This window comes from Notamacropus eugenii, chromosome 3, assembly GCF_028372415.1.
Source record: "Notamacropus eugenii isolate mMacEug1 chromosome 3, mMacEug1.pri_v2, whole genome shotgun sequence".
Classification (NCBI taxonomy): Eukaryota; Metazoa; Chordata; class Mammalia; order Diprotodontia; family Macropodidae; genus Notamacropus; species Notamacropus eugenii.
Genome location: NC_092874.1, coordinates 124142097 through 124159988, shown reverse-complemented (window position 1 = coordinate 124159988; position 17892 = coordinate 124142097). Strand labels below are relative to the sequence as shown.

General features: G+C 36.5%; 1 pseudogene; it reads right to left on the bottom strand.

Annotated features, from left to right (window-relative positions):
• Nucleotides 1–14792: 14792 nt before the first annotated feature.
• LOC140531256 (small ribosomal subunit protein eS17-like) lies at nucleotides 14793–15920 on the bottom strand (annotated as a pseudogene).
• Nucleotides 15921–17892: the final 1972 nt, after the last annotated feature.

The window sequence follows — 17892 nt, the reverse complement described above, 5'->3', positions numbered from 1 at the left end:
TGATATCTTAGAATCAGAGCAGGGAAACAGAAATCAAAAGACTCTACCCATCATCTGAAAAAGATCTACAAATGAAAACACTGGAACATATAGCCAATTCTCAGAGTTCTTAGTTCAAGAAGAAAGTACTGACCAGCTTCCAGAAAGATATTATTCAAATACTGTAGAGTCAAAGTCAGGATAAACAAGATTTAGGAGCTATCAGATTAAAAGAGGGCTTAAAATATTATATTCTAGAAGGCAAAGCATTACAACCAAAAATCACCAATCCAACAAAATTGAGTATAATCCTTCAGGGGAAAAAAATAAATATTTAATAAAATAGAGAACTTTCAAGAATTTCTAATGAAAAGACCAGAGCTAGAAAGAAAAACTGGCATTGAAACATAAGATTCAAGATAATCATAAAAAAAAATAAATGTGAAGAATGAATAAATCATAAGGGACTTAAAAAGGTTAAACTATTTTCATTCTTATATGGGAAGATGATAAATGTCACTTCTAAGAACTTTATCATTGTGAGAGCACTTTAAAGGAGTCTACATAGGCAAAAGGCATATGTGTGATTAAATTATGTTGGAATAATCTTCCCAAAAAATTTGTGTCCAACATACATTAACAGTTGCCAAACATTATATTCATCATACAATTGTATAGTTGACTTTAACCTACTTCTCTGCTTGCTGTTTCTGGGATACAACATCCCATCTCCACTCCCCAAGCTTTTACATATGCTGTCTCAAATGCCCGGAATCTTTCTCTCTTCATCTTTACATCTTGGAATTCCTAAATTCTTTAAAGTCACTGTATTGTGCACAGTGAACAATTGATAACGATTGGTTGGATTGTATTGCAACTATTTTTTTTTTTATCAAGTATTGAATGCAGAGCACTGTACAGAAACACAACAGAGGAAGGAATGCAATTTTACGGTAAATAGAAGGGGGGATAGGCTAATTTATTTATGCAGATGTTCATGTCTTGGGAACAAAGATCACACCACACACACATACACACACACACACACCATACATTGTGAGAGGAGTCTGATTTGTTGTGAACAATTTTATGATTACAACTCTCAACTATGATTTTCTTTGAAAAATGTATTTTTTTAAACCAACTCCTAATCTTTAATAGAACACTTTGAAATAACCTTCATAAAAATACAAAGTTAATATCTAAATGTCACTTTAGCTAAACTGAAGAAAGCTAGAGGGGAAAACAAAACTTTACAAAGGGAGAGAGAAGAAAGCCTCAAATGTCTCTGAGCAATAATAGGCATTTTTAAAACAAAGTGATTAGAAAGGTAAGAAACTGGATGTGGTTTTGACGAAAACAACATGGGCAAGTGAAAATTGGAATTACTCGTTAAAGTAATTAGTGGGGAAAAATGTAAATCTCAAATTGCCTCAGGATTTGTTAACTTGGAGAATGAGCCCAGACTGAATCTGGGCTGATATAGACAGCTTGAAATTTCAGAAGTTCTTAACAAAACTTGGTCAAAAATGAGTTTCTCCTGTAACCCTTAATTAATCTAACTTGCATCACACCATGCCAAAGATAAAGCTGCATTTACTATGGACTCCAGGGAGTAAGTACCTTTTTATACCATAATCAGTAACATAGACTTGGTTTCTTGGCTTCCAATGTTAAGTTCTTATTTGTCCTTCATTTTTGAGGGGGACCAATGGTATCACAATATGATGTCTTAATTCATGCATAAATTTGATTTAAAGCACAGTTGCAGAAAGTCATCAGCTTCACTTCAGAGTCATTGATGTCCAGCAGCAAGACAAAAATCAGGATGATTGGTGGTGGTCTGGGAGGCAGTGGAGGACTTTGGCATCTTCAATGATTGACCAAGCTCTAAGCACTCCCTCGCTCTTGCTTCAGTAGCCCTCCTGGCCCACTGGAACAAATCATTTTTCATCCATCCCTTCCAAAGAGGGGTAAGTCTTCACATGCTTGGGGTACACACCCCCTAAACTCACTGATGGGTTCGTGGTCCTTCAGTTACCTTCAACTTGAGTTAGCCTGTCTGCCCTGATAATTTATCAGGTTGTGACCACTGTGCACGCTATAGTTTCTTGGTGAACAGGTGAGAGCTGAGTGCCAGGTGGACCCTAAAGGGTGGATGAACAGTTCTGAAAAGGGCTCAGTAAGCCCTCACACCAGAAGTGCTAGTCCTCGTTGAACAATACAATTCGCTGCTGAGACCCCAGTATCAATGCAACAGCACAAAGGGTGGAAAGAGGTGGGAAATATTTTCCAGGTAATGAAAATGTCTTATGAATTTGGGGAGGAAAACTGACTTCTACAGTTATTCGTCTTGGAGGAATAAAAAAAATAGAACAAAAAATTATAGTTTTAGCTTATTACAGGGCTCTGGATAAAATGCAAAAATATAAATTTAGGATATTATCCAGAATTCCATGCCACAGTGGCATGGAAGGTTAAGTTCTAGGTTCTCTGCAGAAGATGTGGTCTAAAAATTCTTTAGCAATTACCTGGTGATTATTAGATTATTCATTCAATAATCTGCTCCTGTTAGTAACTAAATCCCATATGTAGATCAAAGGGGAGATAAATGCAATTTGGCATGGTGGGAAAAGCACCGAACTTTGGAATCAGGAGACACCAGGATTTGAATCCCAACTTGACATTAAAATGCCATTATGACATAATATCTGTAATGGACTTTTCAAACTTTAATATGTTATTAAAGTGCTACCTATTATTGTTGTTGTTGCACAAACATAGGTATGTCATTTAAGCCTCATCTAATTGTAGCTTGCGAAGAATTAAATTCTTATACAATTTAATGTATACAGTATAGGGGCTTGCATCAATGCAAGGAGATACAGAAAGAATAAGAGGAAGGGAGCACTTGGTACCTAACCACTGAAGGATGGGATGGGCACTTAGTTGTTCTTGTTTTTGTTTTCCTCTCACTTGCTGGGGTGGGAACACTTGAAAGAAAGAGACCTAGAGGAGCTGGGAGTCAGAAGCAGAATATGGGAAAGTAAAAAGACCATCTCCTTTCATTGAGAGGGTAGGAAGGATGAGTTTCATCCTATTAAAAAGGAGAATTTGTGTTTGTCTAGGCCACCTAAGTTGATGTTTCCCATGTGGAAGATTCTGGGGAACTTGTTTCCAGGAGGCTAGAGAACTGGCTCACACACAGATACTTCATGTTGGCTTGTCACATGGTTGGGAGCATCCTTTTCCCATTGATTGCCTAGCCACAAATGGCTGTTTCTTGAATACTCTTTGATGAAGACAAGTTTTCCTCAATTTCCGACTAAAGCAACCAATTAAAGGTCTAGGTCTTGCCTCTAAAACCCCTTAGCTATTTCATGAAAGTAACAACTTTTACTCACTTGGGCAGTCCTTTAAGATGTTAAACTACAGTGAAGTAAATGGACATTTCATTTCCTATATAGAGGTACAAATCTACATTGTATTTCTGCTAAAGTTCCTTACTGGAAAATTTTATGGCTAAAAGTTGTCCAAGAATGAATAAGGAACAAGTAAGCAAATATAACATGAAAAAAATAGCTCATGAATGGCAGATCCAACAGATAGTAACATGTATATAACATTTATATATAACATCATAACATGTATATAACATTTTGGCTAAAATATGAACTCAGATCCTCTGCCAGTAAATCCATTACCTTTCCTCTGTGCCACACTTCCTTTCACATCTTGATGAATGCCTGCGATGACTAAATTCTGACTGCTTTGCACTTCTCTTCCCCTTACATTATCATGTCATTCCTACCAGTTCTTATATTCCTAATTTTATCATCCTTGCCCACCCTAAGGTCTAGTCCTTCTGTACTTTTATATTTGTTAACTAGCTCATCCATTTACTTCTTCAACTCCATTCATCCCTTCAGACCCACTTAATGTCTTATTCTTTTAAAAAAAAATGATATATGGCTTGGATGAAGTATAAATAACATGCTTATCAAATTCCAAAGAACATGAAATGGAGAGAAACAACTAATATATTGGATGTCATAATCAGGACGTGGAAAGATTTCAACAGACTAGGCTAATGGGTGAAATGTGACAAGATGAAATTTAATAGGGATAAATATACTGTAAATTTTTATGCTTTAGTTTAGGGGAAATAACCGTTTAGGTATCAAATGATAGAGACCTGTTCATATAATAATTCATATAAAATAAAGCTACGATAACAGATAATATTTTGTTGTAGACAGAGAGCTGACATAGGAGTCAAGAAAAACAGGGTTCGAGTTCTGCCTTTGGCACCAATTGTCTGTGTGATTGATTAAAGTCCCCTAACCATTCAGTGTCCCAATTCAAAGTTTTAAGACGCTTAAGTTGCAGAGATGGAAACAGATCTGCACTGATAGATTACGTTCCTCTCCTGGAGATCCCAACAAAGATGAAAAAATAGTTCTGGTCCAAAAATTTTAAAGTTAATAAAATAAACCTGAGGAATTCTGTGAACTGCAAACCTATTGTGAAGCCAAAGAAGGGTATGGGGCAGGGGAAGAAAAAGAAGCTGATGTTTTTCTAGGCTGCAACAATAGAAGGATAGTGTTTACATCAAAGGAGGTTATAGCTCCATTGTATTCTGCTTGGAAGTGGACCCCACAAAGAGGGGAGGCCCAGAGATGGGATCCTGGGATAGAGGAAGAAGAGGCAGCACTAGGCTATTTCCAGGTCTCCAAAAATGGAGGAGTTGGAATAGAAGGACATCAAAGTGATCTTCCAGATCTACTTCCCATGACTTGATGAATTCAACCATTTTCTTATTCCTGGCTTCATTTACATGACAATAAAATGGGATCTTGTACAGATTTTGTTTGTTCCCTGGATGCATGTGTTTCTCAAATGTGTACATGACATTCCTTTTCCCTTTCACATGTGCATTCTGTATTTGAGTGGTACTGTGTCCTGGATGCAGGCAATGCAATACCCACAGGAAAGGCACCAGGACTTGGTGTAATAGAGAAGTTTGCATTTTGAGTCAAGAAGAACTAGGCTGTAACACTAGTCTTTTATTAATCTGTGAGTCTTTGAGCAAGTTTGCAGCCCCCAGGTTGTTCATCTGTAACAGAAAGGTAAAGGAATGGCCGCTAACAATTGCTTTTAGATCTTAAATCTATTATTCATTCAAGCTAGGATGGTGGCTACCATAGAAAGAGATGTGCCCTCCTGAGGCAGAAATATGCCATGCCACATCAAGAAACCAGAGACAGAAATGGGTTTCACTATTTTCTTAATGAGATACATTATAGCCATTCATAAAAATATTCTTATATAAATGTTCAAGAACCAAAAAGTACCCGGTGTCTGAAGTGGAAGCTGAGTCAAAAATCTGTAATAAGGAAGCAAATGAAGCTGGTGCTAGCCAAAATGCAGCACACACACACACACACACACACACACACACACACACACACACACACAAAGGTTTGATGATGATAATAATAGCTAACATTTATATAGCACCTACTATGTGCCAGGCAGTAAGCTAACTGCATTGCAATTATATCATGTGGTCCTGAAAACACCCCGGGGAGGTAGGTACTGTTATTATCCACATTTTACAAATGAAGAAACTGAGGCAGATAGAGGTGAAGTGCCTTGACCAGGGTCACACAGCTAGTAAGTATATATGCCCAAATTTGAACTCAGTTCTTCCTGACTCTAGTCCCCAAACTCTATTCACTGTGCCACCATTTTTTTTTTTTTGGCTGTCATGGAGATTAGTGTGACACAGTGAAAAGAACACTGGCTCTGGCAACAGAGAAGTTGGATACAAATCCCACCTCTGACATTCATTGTTACTGTGTAGGCTTGGGTAAGTCACTTGTTCTCACAAGGCTGTTTCCAAATCTGTAAAAAATTTAGGGACTTGAATAGATGGCTACTGAGGCCATTTTCCAGCTCTTCTTCCTATAATGCTGTGAATCCAAACCTGGACTTGTTCAGCTCACTTTAATTTTTGTTCCTAGTTTCATTCACATGACTTACATATGTGTACCCTTTTATATATGCTCCTCAAATGTGTGCATGGCATTCCTTTTTTCCTATTCACATGTCATCTTTATGTTTGAGTTCACTTGGAAGTGGGAGAGTTTCTTTATTTGACCTCATGGACCAATTACAGTAAAGATCTAATTTTGGGAATTCACAGGAATTTGGTCCTCAGGAAGGTGGTACAAGCAAGAACTTTATTGTTATGTGGTGTAGCAAGCAGAGAAACAAACAAAATACAGATACTATATGACGATACAGACAAATACAGATTGTCCCTGTGGAATACAAGAAACTTACCTGGCACGAGTAAAAGACAGACATTTCAGGGAGAGAACTGAATCAAAATTGGGGTTCAAGCAGGGAGGTTATTTACTCAAAAAATGGTCTTGGTGGAGAATAGGTAATCAATGCCAGATGTTGGAGAGGACATATTTAATCAGACCTAGACAAGATGGAGATGTTCTCAAGGTCACTTATTTACCAGGCTTAGGTGAGATTCAGGTAGGGGAAGTTTCTTTATCAGGATCAGAAATAGGGAGAAGGCAAAGGTAGCAGAGAGTCACTCACAGACTTCTGCAGTTAAACAGGAGTTTTATCCAATCAGAATCACCAAGTAGTAATTGCTTGCCACAGGGTCAACATAGATAAGAACAGTGGAAAATTATAAAGCTGTCTGTCATTGCCTATATGCTTCATGGGCATTAGGACTACTTAGCCTTGATGATTCCATATAGGAGTATTATCATTATAACTATAACATCAAACAACATAAATACTAGAGACCAAAAACGTATATTCCAACAGTACTTGAGGGAAGATTTTTTTTGTTTTTCTATTTGCTATGAAGTCTTTGATTAAGCATTCTTTGCTTTTTTTTTTTTTCTATCATGTCCTCTGCCAGGATATCTAGTATATGTAACCATATGAGAATAGGGGCATATGATCTATGTTGTTGAATGAGTCCTTAAGCAGAGAGTGCCTCAAACCTGAGGTCACTTGTATGGGGAATTCTGCTCTACACAAATCATAGTGAGATCCCGGAAGGGTTTGCCATCCTTCTACGTGTAACAGTAAGCATCCCAACATACGCAAGGGGGGCTTTTATCACAGGTTCTTTGATCTGCTTCTCTAGAAGGAAAGGCAACTTTTGAGGGGTTAACAATCACTTTAATTAAGCACATGCATCATTCAGTTAGTTCAGAAGAAAAAGTCAGCACCCTGAACTTCAGAGAAAATACAGAGAAATCTACATTAACAGACACCATTTCCAAACTAAACGTAAGCAATACATGCATCACAATTCAACAGACAGGTCCAACTGTCTGACCATAGTTATCAGAGAGGGAAGCATCAACATCTGGGTTTTCAAAGCTGGAGGGCTAAAAACTAAGCCCCAAAGTAAAACCTCACCTCAGAGTATTTATACCTTTTTTAGAGCCAGAAGGTATCCCAACCCTGAGAACCAGTGCCTCATTAACAAAAGGTATGAGCCTTTCTACAAATCTTCCCTAATCAAACTCTCTTTAATGGGGAGACCCATTAATGGGTGGGAAAGATCTTTAATCACATTAACAGTACAAATACATATACTATTTCTAGTTAAAGATACTCTTCTTTCTGTACTTTACACCTAGTAAAGACTCTTGTTTGATAAAGGCAAGATTCAATCAGAGACACTTGATTATATGAAAACAAAAAAGCAAAAGATCCTACTTTGCTTGTCCTTACAATCCACCCTTCCAGGATCCTTGACCTTACAATCTGAATGGACATGAATCCTGGAACAAATAGAAGTATTATATTTATTGATTATACTAATACAAAAACAGCAAAAGATCCTACTTTACTTGCTATTACACTATACTGTATAAAAAATAGAGTATTGAACTGGACGAAAAACAAAAATGTCACTTTAGCACATTGTTGATTGGTGGACATGTGCTTCTTTTTACAACTAGGTATGTGAAACCACGCTTCACTTTTTTTTCTCAATCATTATATCATTAGTCTTCTCTCCATTCTAAAACTTCCTATATATGTGTACTGTATACTTCCAATGGAAAGCAAGCTGTTTGAGGAATATGTTCATTTTCACAGTAACCCCAGCACCTCGCACAGAGTAGGTCCTGAAGGGTTTCTTGAACTGAAGCAAATCAGAAGCTCGGTGGCACACAGGAATGCAGCACTGAGGCAGGAAGAGCTGACTTCAAAATCCTTCCACAGACAATGACTAGCTGGGTGACCTTGGGTAAGTCACTAAAAAGCTTAATGCCTCAGTTTCCTTCTCTGTAAAATGTGAGTAGTAATTACAGAACCTACTTCACAGGGTTGTAGTGAGGATCTAATGATTTGACAAATGTGTAACATATATTGCAATCTTAAAGTGATATATACGCTACCAATGATTATTACTAGCAGCAATAATGGATGAAAATTCAGCCACGTAACCTTTTATATCAAGCATTCGTCTGATTCTGAGAGGAGTAATTCAGCTGGTTTGTACTGAAAATGAAAGTAGCAAAGTTTTTTTGTTGTTTTCCAATTAAATGGCAACAATAGGTTTCACAACTAAGAGGTTTCTTTTTGAAGTCTACCCTTTCACCTTTACAAACAACATCCACCATTATACCTTTTGCATCCCTAATTCATCCATCTAGGAATAAACATGATGTTTGGCCTACCCAGTGTTTCACCCAGCTTGGCCTCTTCTCTGAAAACAGTGGTTCAAGTGCTGCCCATGCTTATCCCTAGAGATTATAAAGTGATTAACTCTACCTCTGCTTCAATGGTCCCCTATCCCTCAAGTAGGATTTGCCTTCCTGCAAATTCACCAAAGAAATAAAGGTGATTTGAAAAGAGAGCCCACCTCCCAAAACTGCAACTTGCATTAAAGGGATTTGTTCTGTGAAGTTTGAATTCAGTCAAAGGGCCACATTTGAGAACCTAGAGGGCCACATATACCCTCAAAGCCATAGGTTCCCCACACCTGGACCTAGTTCAATGCTCTCCACCTTTGTTCTACTCAACTTCACATTACAGCTTTAATTCTCTACTCAAATTAAAATTTCCAAGTTTCTTCTTTTCCCTTTTCCCTCCTTTTCCTCTATCCTCTCTCTTTCCTTTCCCATTCCTCATATAACTTCCTCCTTTTTTTCCTTCTCTCTTGTGAAACATTTCTAATGAAAATGGTTCACAATGACTTTTTTGAAAATAGAAATCAAATAAATTCACATACATGTTAACCAAATAATTATTAATGCAGCTCCTGTGTACATCACACTGTAGTTAGCCTAAAGATCTCTATGTATTAACAACCGGAAACTGTAGGGAAAATGATTACACCTCTGTAAAGTTAAAATGTTTGATCATTAGGTACCAAAAGTCGAAATTTTAAATAAACAGTTTTAGGAAGTTCATTTCCTCTCATTCTGCCAATGTTTGTCAAATTATAGCAATGAAAGAAAGAAGTGATCATTTTCTTTGTCTTTAATACTTGTTGTGTGTCCTTGATTTTTGAAGAAGACCAAAGACAACAAGGGGTAATGACTAAGTTTTAAGCGCTCAACCTTCATGCCACCTCCATGGCCATTGGAACACATTGTTCTCATCCTCCCATTCCTGGGAGAAGTTTTCACATGCTTAGGTTAGACATCCATTGCCTCACCAACCAGTTTAATGCCTGACCCTCAACCTCACTGAGCCCATCTGCTTAGAGAACTTTACCAAGAATGTGGTGGCTGCACGTGCTACAGCTTCTTGGAGCCACAGGTGAGACTTGGGGTGATGTGTTCGTCAGCAGTGGTTGAGCAGCACTGAAAACAGCTTGGCAAGTCCTCTCACCAGAATTGCCAATTGTCCCTGAACACCCCATATGCCATACTTAAATGGAAGGGTAAACCACAAAGTTATGGCAATAGCAAACAATGAGATAGTATGTGTAAACAAACACACATCAACTGTATCTAAAGATGGAAGGGATCTTTGAGATCATCACCCAAGCTTCAAAGGAATTTAGTGATTTGCCCACAGTTACACAGTTAAAGAATGCAAATCTAAGCTCTCTTTTCAAATTCACAGTCTCTAGTCTCTATTGTCTCTCTCTCTCTCTCTTCCCCTCCGCTCCTTCCTTCCCCCCCTCTCTTTGACCCTCCCCTTCTTGTATTATTTTTCTTCCTCCTTTCTTCCCTTTTCTCTACTTCCTTTTTCTTCCTCCAACTCTTCCTTTCCTTTTTCTCCCCTCATCCTCTGTTCTATATTCCCCTTTCTTCTCTTGTCTCTTCTCTCTCATTGTGAAGCATTTTACCTGGACAATATCTAGTAACTATGTAAAATCATGTACCATGGCTTATTGGGGGACCATATTCATTAATTTATATTAAAATTCACCAAAAAAGACTAATGCACTTATGTATAAAACATTAGATTTAATATAAAGGGGATCCATACTTTATGAACCATAAAGTTCTAAAGAAAATACTTCTGTCTGTACATATCTTTGGAATGCTCCAGACAGTGAACACCTGGAGTCTAAGTTTCAAAAAGGAAGCATGTAGATGTTATGTACTATAATTGCAATAGTGAGAACCCATAATTTAGCTGATTACTTGATGAATTCCAAGCACCATATCGTATATAGCACCTCTTTAAAAATAAATAGGGAATGATCAACCAAAGACGACCCCCATCACATCAGTGAAATTCCAAACTACACTAACATGGAAGATATATGTACATATGAAAGTTCTTTAAAATAAATAACTAAATATGTACATATATATATGTATATATATATATATATATATATATATATATATACATACACACACACACACATTTATTTTAAGAACTACTCACCACCTTTAAAGTAATCAACTCACCAAATCAGTCTTTAGTTTAATCCTCATCTGCATTTTAATGATTTAAAAATATAGCCATATTACAGAGCTTGAGGTTACCTATGGGTCCATTACTACTTTCCCAGCATTGTGGTTCTCTGTCTCAGCAGCAATAAATTCTGGTAAACAGGACCATTAACAGCATTTTTATAGGGTCAAATGGAGCTATGCCACTAGAAGTGTGGTGCTAAGTAAAATGTGAAGGATACTATGTTACACTCAACTGTTTATTAAAGCATTAAAATGAGATCTTCCTGGGAATACTTGGATGCTAGTTAGGAAAAAGTTTACCCACCCCTCCTTCTTTCCCTGATAGTTTTAACCCTTACCTAATAATTTAAAAATCAAACACCTTCCATTTCAAGGTTTTTTAACTTCTCATTAAAACATAGACCATATTAAGAGCTCACTAGAGTCACACAGAAAGAGTAATTACAACTAATTAGAGACTTAAAATTATCATGAAAAATATAGAAATAAGAAATATTGCTTTTCATTATTCACTTTCACAGGTTAAAAAAACTAAAAATGTATAAAAACAATTAATTTTTCAATAAAAAATGCCAAAAAACACTACTTTAAAGAAAATAAAAATAATTTTATCTCAATACTTTAAGGAGCTACGCATTTCTCAGTGTGAGAACCCATGCCACTTCATTTATCAGTTGGGGAATGGCTTATAAATTTGATTCAGTTCTATACTCAGAATTCCAGAAAATAGGTCTTTCTCAGAGAAATTTGCTATATATTTTTAATATTATTTCACTGTTTATGATATTTGTTAGCAGTATGTTTCCTGATATCTCATAAAGTCATTAACATTCACTTGCCCAATTCTAATTTTTTAAGGAATTCTTTTCTTCTGTCAGATTTTGTATCTCTCTTTTTAATAATTAGACTAATTCTATTATTAAAGTGTTGTTTTCTTCAAATTTTTGTGCTTTTTGGTTACCATGATATTAATTCTCTTTCCATAATTTTCTTGTATTCAAATTTCTTTTAAAAAAATTTCCTCTACCACTGTTATCTTTTTCTTTATTTTTCCAAGAATTCCTGTTGGCTTTGGGTCCAATTAGCATTATTTTTAGGCTTTGTTTGTAGCTGTTTTCACATTGTTGTCTTTTTCTGAGTATATTTTTGGTCTTCCCTTCCACCACAGTAACATATATGGTCAAATTTATTTTGTTGTTGTTATTGTGTCATTTTTCCAGCCTATTTCTTGATTGAGAATTTTTGTTAAAGTTAGGATCTGCTTGCATAGGCATAGGGAAGCATTATCCCAAGCATCATTTTTTTATACTGCTAATTTCAGGGTAGTTCAGGGGATTTGCAAGTCTTTGATGTTTCCAAGGTGGTATAGTCCTGGGAGAGGTGTAGTCACAGCTATCCTTATCCATACTCTGGTCTTTACTCAGGAAGGGCCCTTAGTCCCCTGTGGCCACAAGCACTATCATTCCTCTTTGCCTTGAAACTTCAACCAAGGACCCTATTCCCTAGTGGCCAATGTCCAGTGTTCCTCTCTGCCCTAGAACTGCAATCCAGAACTGCATATGGGCACAGTTGCCAATCAGTACCAACTCTACACCAGCACAGAGTCTCCTGTAATCACTTTTTGACCAGTTATCACCTCTGCATGTGTGGTCTCTATATTGGCCCCTATCTCATTGTCACTAACTTCTCTCACTGACCTCCTAAGTCATGTTAGGCAAGAAAAATATCTCACCCTGATCTTTTGTTATTTCTGTCTCTCCAAAATTTGATTTGAGACATTATTCTATACTTGTTTGGAAGTTTCCTCTAATCCAACATTTTGGCTCCATTTTTCCTCCTGTACTTTTAAAGCATTTCTTGTACTTCAAATGGTTTATGTCATGATGCTCTGATGGTAATCACATTTGTTTCACACATAGAAGTTCCTAAGTTCAAGCCCCAGTAGAACAAAGCATCCCTGCCTCCTTTATTTGAGAAATATTACAGGATAATAGATGGTGTCACATAGAGTCAAGAAGACCTAGGGTTGGATCCTGGATCAGACACTTAATATTTTTCTGACCCTGAACAATTTATCTTCTTTAGACCTCACTTTTCTCATCTGTAAAATTAATTTGTTGGATCTGATGACCTTCCATATCTAAATCTGTGATTCTTTCTTGAGAGGTACCTTAAGATTACAAACATCGTCTTGCTTGGTGATTTTGCTCTAAGTCTTTTCTAACTTATTTTAGATAGTAACAAATGTACTTTATAATATGGACTTTCCCTAATTTCCAATATATATATATATCATCTTTAAATATGCTAATTAATTTGAAGATATCTTGGTTTTTTTATATATCTCTTTGCATATATTTTTTTTCAACTTTCTTTGTACCCTAGTACAACTACCATTAAGATACACTCACTAAAAGACACACAATATTGTTAAAATGCATTATTTGGGAATTAATTGAATTAAGGGTTAGAGGCTGTGTCTACCAAAGCACATTATTCTGTCCAATGTATATTCAAAGTCTTTATTTCTAATGGGAAATTGACAACTTATTCTCTTCAGTTCCCACAAAACACTTCCCCATAGATCACTGAGAACTATGATACAATTTAAAATGTATTTTTGCTTTTTGTGCTCTCTTCTGGAGGATTTATAAGGAATGATATTTTCATTAAGGTGTCTCTTAGGATGCACTAGCCTTTTTCATATCCATAAATTCTTCTAATTTCTCCCTATGTGATAAACCTTTTTAGATTTTATAATTAACTAAAATTTTCACTTTCCTTAATCTATTAAAATAGAAACTTTTGTAGAGGGACCCCCTTTTGAAGAACCAGGGCTTTAACATTACTTCTATTAAATTTTGTGATTCTTTCATTTCAATTGTATCTGACCTTTTGTGAACCTATTTGGGGTTTTCTTGGCAAAGATACTGGAGTGGTTTGCCATTTCCTTTTCCAGTGCATTCAATTTATCAGACAATCAAAGGTTAAGTGACTTAACCAGATTCATCCATCTAGGAAGAATCTGAGGCTGAATTTGAACTCAGATCTTCCTGTCCACTGAGCCATCAGTTGCTGCCTCTATGACATTAGGCACCTTATTAGCAGAGACCAGATCTTTTAATTTTTTTTTATTGAGGCAGTTTGCTATTACTACAAGTCAGTTTCTTGATTATTCAAAAACTGAAAATCTAGTTTGTAAATTTAGTATGAGATTTTAGGCTATTTTCCAGCTAATTTGTTCCTCATCTCCCTGAGTTGCTCTCTTATGATAATCCACCTGACTTGCCTTCTACAGGAAAAAGAAAGAAAGAAAGAAAGAAAGAAAGAAAGAAAGAAAGAAAGAAAGAAAGAAAGAAAGAAAGAAAGAAAGAAAGAAAGAAAGGAAGGAAGGAAGGAAGGAAGGAAGGAAGGAAGGAAGGAAGGAAGGAAGGAAGGAAGGAAGGAAGGAAGGAAGGAAGGAAGGAAGGAAGGAAGAAAGAAAAAAGAAAAGAAACCAAAGTATCTTAGATCTAGAATTTGAATGACAGATGCCATCTAGTTCGAATACTTCATTTCACACATGCAGAAAGTGAATTCTAAGGAAGTTAAATAACTTACCTAAAGTCACACACATAATAAGTATCATATGCACAGTTTGCACTCAAGTTCTCTGATTCTAGAGTCAATATTCATTCCCTTTTACAGAAATTAAAGAAATACTTGTGGGGAATTTTGCTACTAAATATTTTGGAAAATTTGAGGAGATGCATTGACAGTTAATAAGTAAAAGGACTTACAAAATTATATTTGAATTTTATTAATACATGCTATCCTATTCTTTTCATTATTAAAATCAATATTTAAAAGTTACCTGTATAAATTTAAGAAGAAGAGGGGACTTTATATTAGTGGGGGCTACAAAAAACAAACGTAAATAATTTCATCCCAAAAATTGTTGCCAGATTGTTGGTAAGAATCAAAATTCTTCCATTTATAATAAAAAAGAAAAACTTCACTTATATTTGTATTCTGATTTACCTTTCTACCTGCTGTATACCTTCTTCATAATATTTTTTATCATTTTCATATTTATTGGGAAGAAGGCAAAAGTCAATATAAAACAACTCCTTTTAGTTTTTGCTGGTTCATACCAACTGTGAGCTGGGTAACTTGCAGGTTGGACAAACTGCCAAAGTCCAGGAGTTTCAAAGTTTCTTTGGTCTACTTCCATGATTTTCTGATCCAAAGCAGAGACCTCAGGGACTTAGTTATCCTTCCTTTCTTTTTCTTTTCCTTGTAGTTTGGAGGAGATACCTCTCATAGGGCCTCTCTGGCTCTGCTTCATCAGATGAGTAACATATTCTTCAGTCTTCTTGTGGAGCTTCTTGCTGGGGATGATGGTGATCTCCTCTCACACACACTTGTTAATGTGGAAGTCACTGATTAGACAGGTGTAGTACTTTTTGAGGATGATTCTCAGCATCTTCTTCATGGTCTTGGTACAAAAGTGACCCATGTAGGCTCTGGAGAGAGGAGGGAGTCTTAATAATATTCTTGAAACAGTGTATAAGTATAATCCCCCTTTTATAGGTTGGGAGGTGTCAAGCTATAGAGGTGTGAGCACCTGACTGGGAAACAAGAAGAAATGGGTTCCACCTCTAACAATTCCTGGTTGACTATGGATAAGTTGTTTTTATTTCTCTGACCCTCAGTTTTCTTGTAGGTAAAATAGGGCTAATAATCCTTACTTCACAGGGTTGTTGTAAGACTCAAAGGAGATACTGTATGGAAGGTGCTTTATAGACTTTAAAACACCATAAAAAGGAGAGTTAGTGTTACAGTGGTGCTGGTGGTGGTGCTGGTGGCTGACTTTGCGGTGGTTGTTGATGATGACGATGTTGCTGTTATGGAAACTGAAATCTGAGTAGGTTAAGTGACTTACCTAATGTCACATGGTAGGTTTCAGACTCACAATATGAACTGAAGTATTCTGGCTCCAGTCTATGTCCACTGCAACATGCTTCAAGAATAAAAAAAAATGAATTAATGGGTCAACAGTTCTCTACTCAGTAACTGGGTGGTGCAGTGGGTAGAGAGTTATACCTGGAATTAGGAAGACCAGAGTTCAAATGCAGCCTCAGAAACTTAGCCGTATGACTCTGGGCAAGTCACATGACCTCTGTCTGTCTCAGTTTCCTCATCCCTTAAATGGAGATAATAGTAATACCTACCTTCCAGGGTTGTTGTCAGGATAAAATAGCATTTATAAAATGTTTTGCAAACCTAAAAATAAAATATATTCTATGTTTTAATATTTTATATTTTAACTACTTTATATTTTAACAGTATTATTATTGTTATTTTTAATCACAATCCTCCTCCTCCTTCTCCTCTTCATCATCATCATCTTCCTCATCATATTCAAGGATGTCTCATCCTTGGGTTGAAAGGAAGGTATGTAGCCTTGGATATCTCTTCATACTTAAACTTATGATTATTTACATAGGTATGAATATTTTTGAGAGAGACCTGCCCTATCTGCTGCTTAATCAGGTAGTAACTCTGAAAACTAACACAAGAAAATGAAGAAAACAGATAAAATATATTTGTTTGAACATGTTTCAAGCTTTTGTTTTCTAGAGAGATAATAAAGCATCCTACAGTCAATCACCAAACCATAAGCTTCACTCTTTTTCTCCCTTCAGAATTTTTTGTTTGCTCTGGACTTTGCCTGTGATGTTTTTAATTGGCACATGCATTTTCATGGGAGAAAATGGCCAATGTACTTATTCTTCAATCAATTTCTCATTTTAAGTTGACCTTTATTAGTCTCCCCTTGGGTTTAGGAAGTAACATATGCATAAGAAAATCATTTCCATGTACCCACCATGCTTTATTTTATAATTTGGGCCTGCCCTATTTTTCAGTATTTATTTAATCTACTATAAACTATATTGATTAAGATTTTTTTTGGTTGATTTTTTTTCTTATCTCTTCTTGTTGCTTTTTGTTTCAATTATCTTAGTGCCCTGCTCCAACTACTGCTGTAATATATGCTGAAAATTTCTATGCCCCATGCTTGGGAGTAGAAAAAGGAAAAAGCAGGAAGAGGTTACTAGCCAACCACTGATCTTTCCTACCTAAGGTATCTATGAGGAGAAACCAATCAGATCTACCTAATAGCAAACTTGTCACTATATATAAAACCTACTACCCTTCTCTACACTATGATGAGAAACCAATCAGACCTACCTAATAGCAAACTTGTCATTGTATATAAAACCTACTACCATTCTCTATACTGCTCAGGGGCCCTAAGGTGGATTTTGCCATTTTATGGGCTGTCCTAGTATGTAGAGCTACAACGGCATGGTGTCACTCCATTATTCTAAAGTAGGCTGTTGCTTAGCCTTGCATATGGGGTCACAAAGAACCACAATTTAGAATGGCATTTTCCTACACCAGTGCAACAGATTACATACTGCTCTCATATATAGAAGAGAGGACCCTCGCTGTCTTCTACATGAATTGTGAGTGACAGACTGGAAAAGCTGGATGTTGCTAAGCTAAACCAGTATCCATGATAACCGTTGAACACCCTCCCTCCTTCCATTCCATGACTGTAGTGCCCAAGGTCCAAAATTCACCCTGATAATATTTGTTCTTTATTGCTACAACTCTAAGGGAAAGGCCCCCAAGGATCTCATGGCCTTAAACCCTAAGTCTTATGCTCATTAAAGGGCTATTTCTTTCAACATTCACTATCTTTCCTGTCTCTTTTGTGAAAATCCCTTTAGTTGCCACAATATTTCTGGAACTTAATGGGGCAAATGCCAACAAGAGTTGGTAAGGTACAAAGCCAGACAGAATCTTCTATACTGGTTTCATCCTAGTTCAATTGAGAGCAAAAAGGTAGATGGGATAAACTGATTGGATCAGACAGAAGGGAAGCCAAAGTAACACTGTGATGGAGTCAGGAACAGAGGCAAGATGA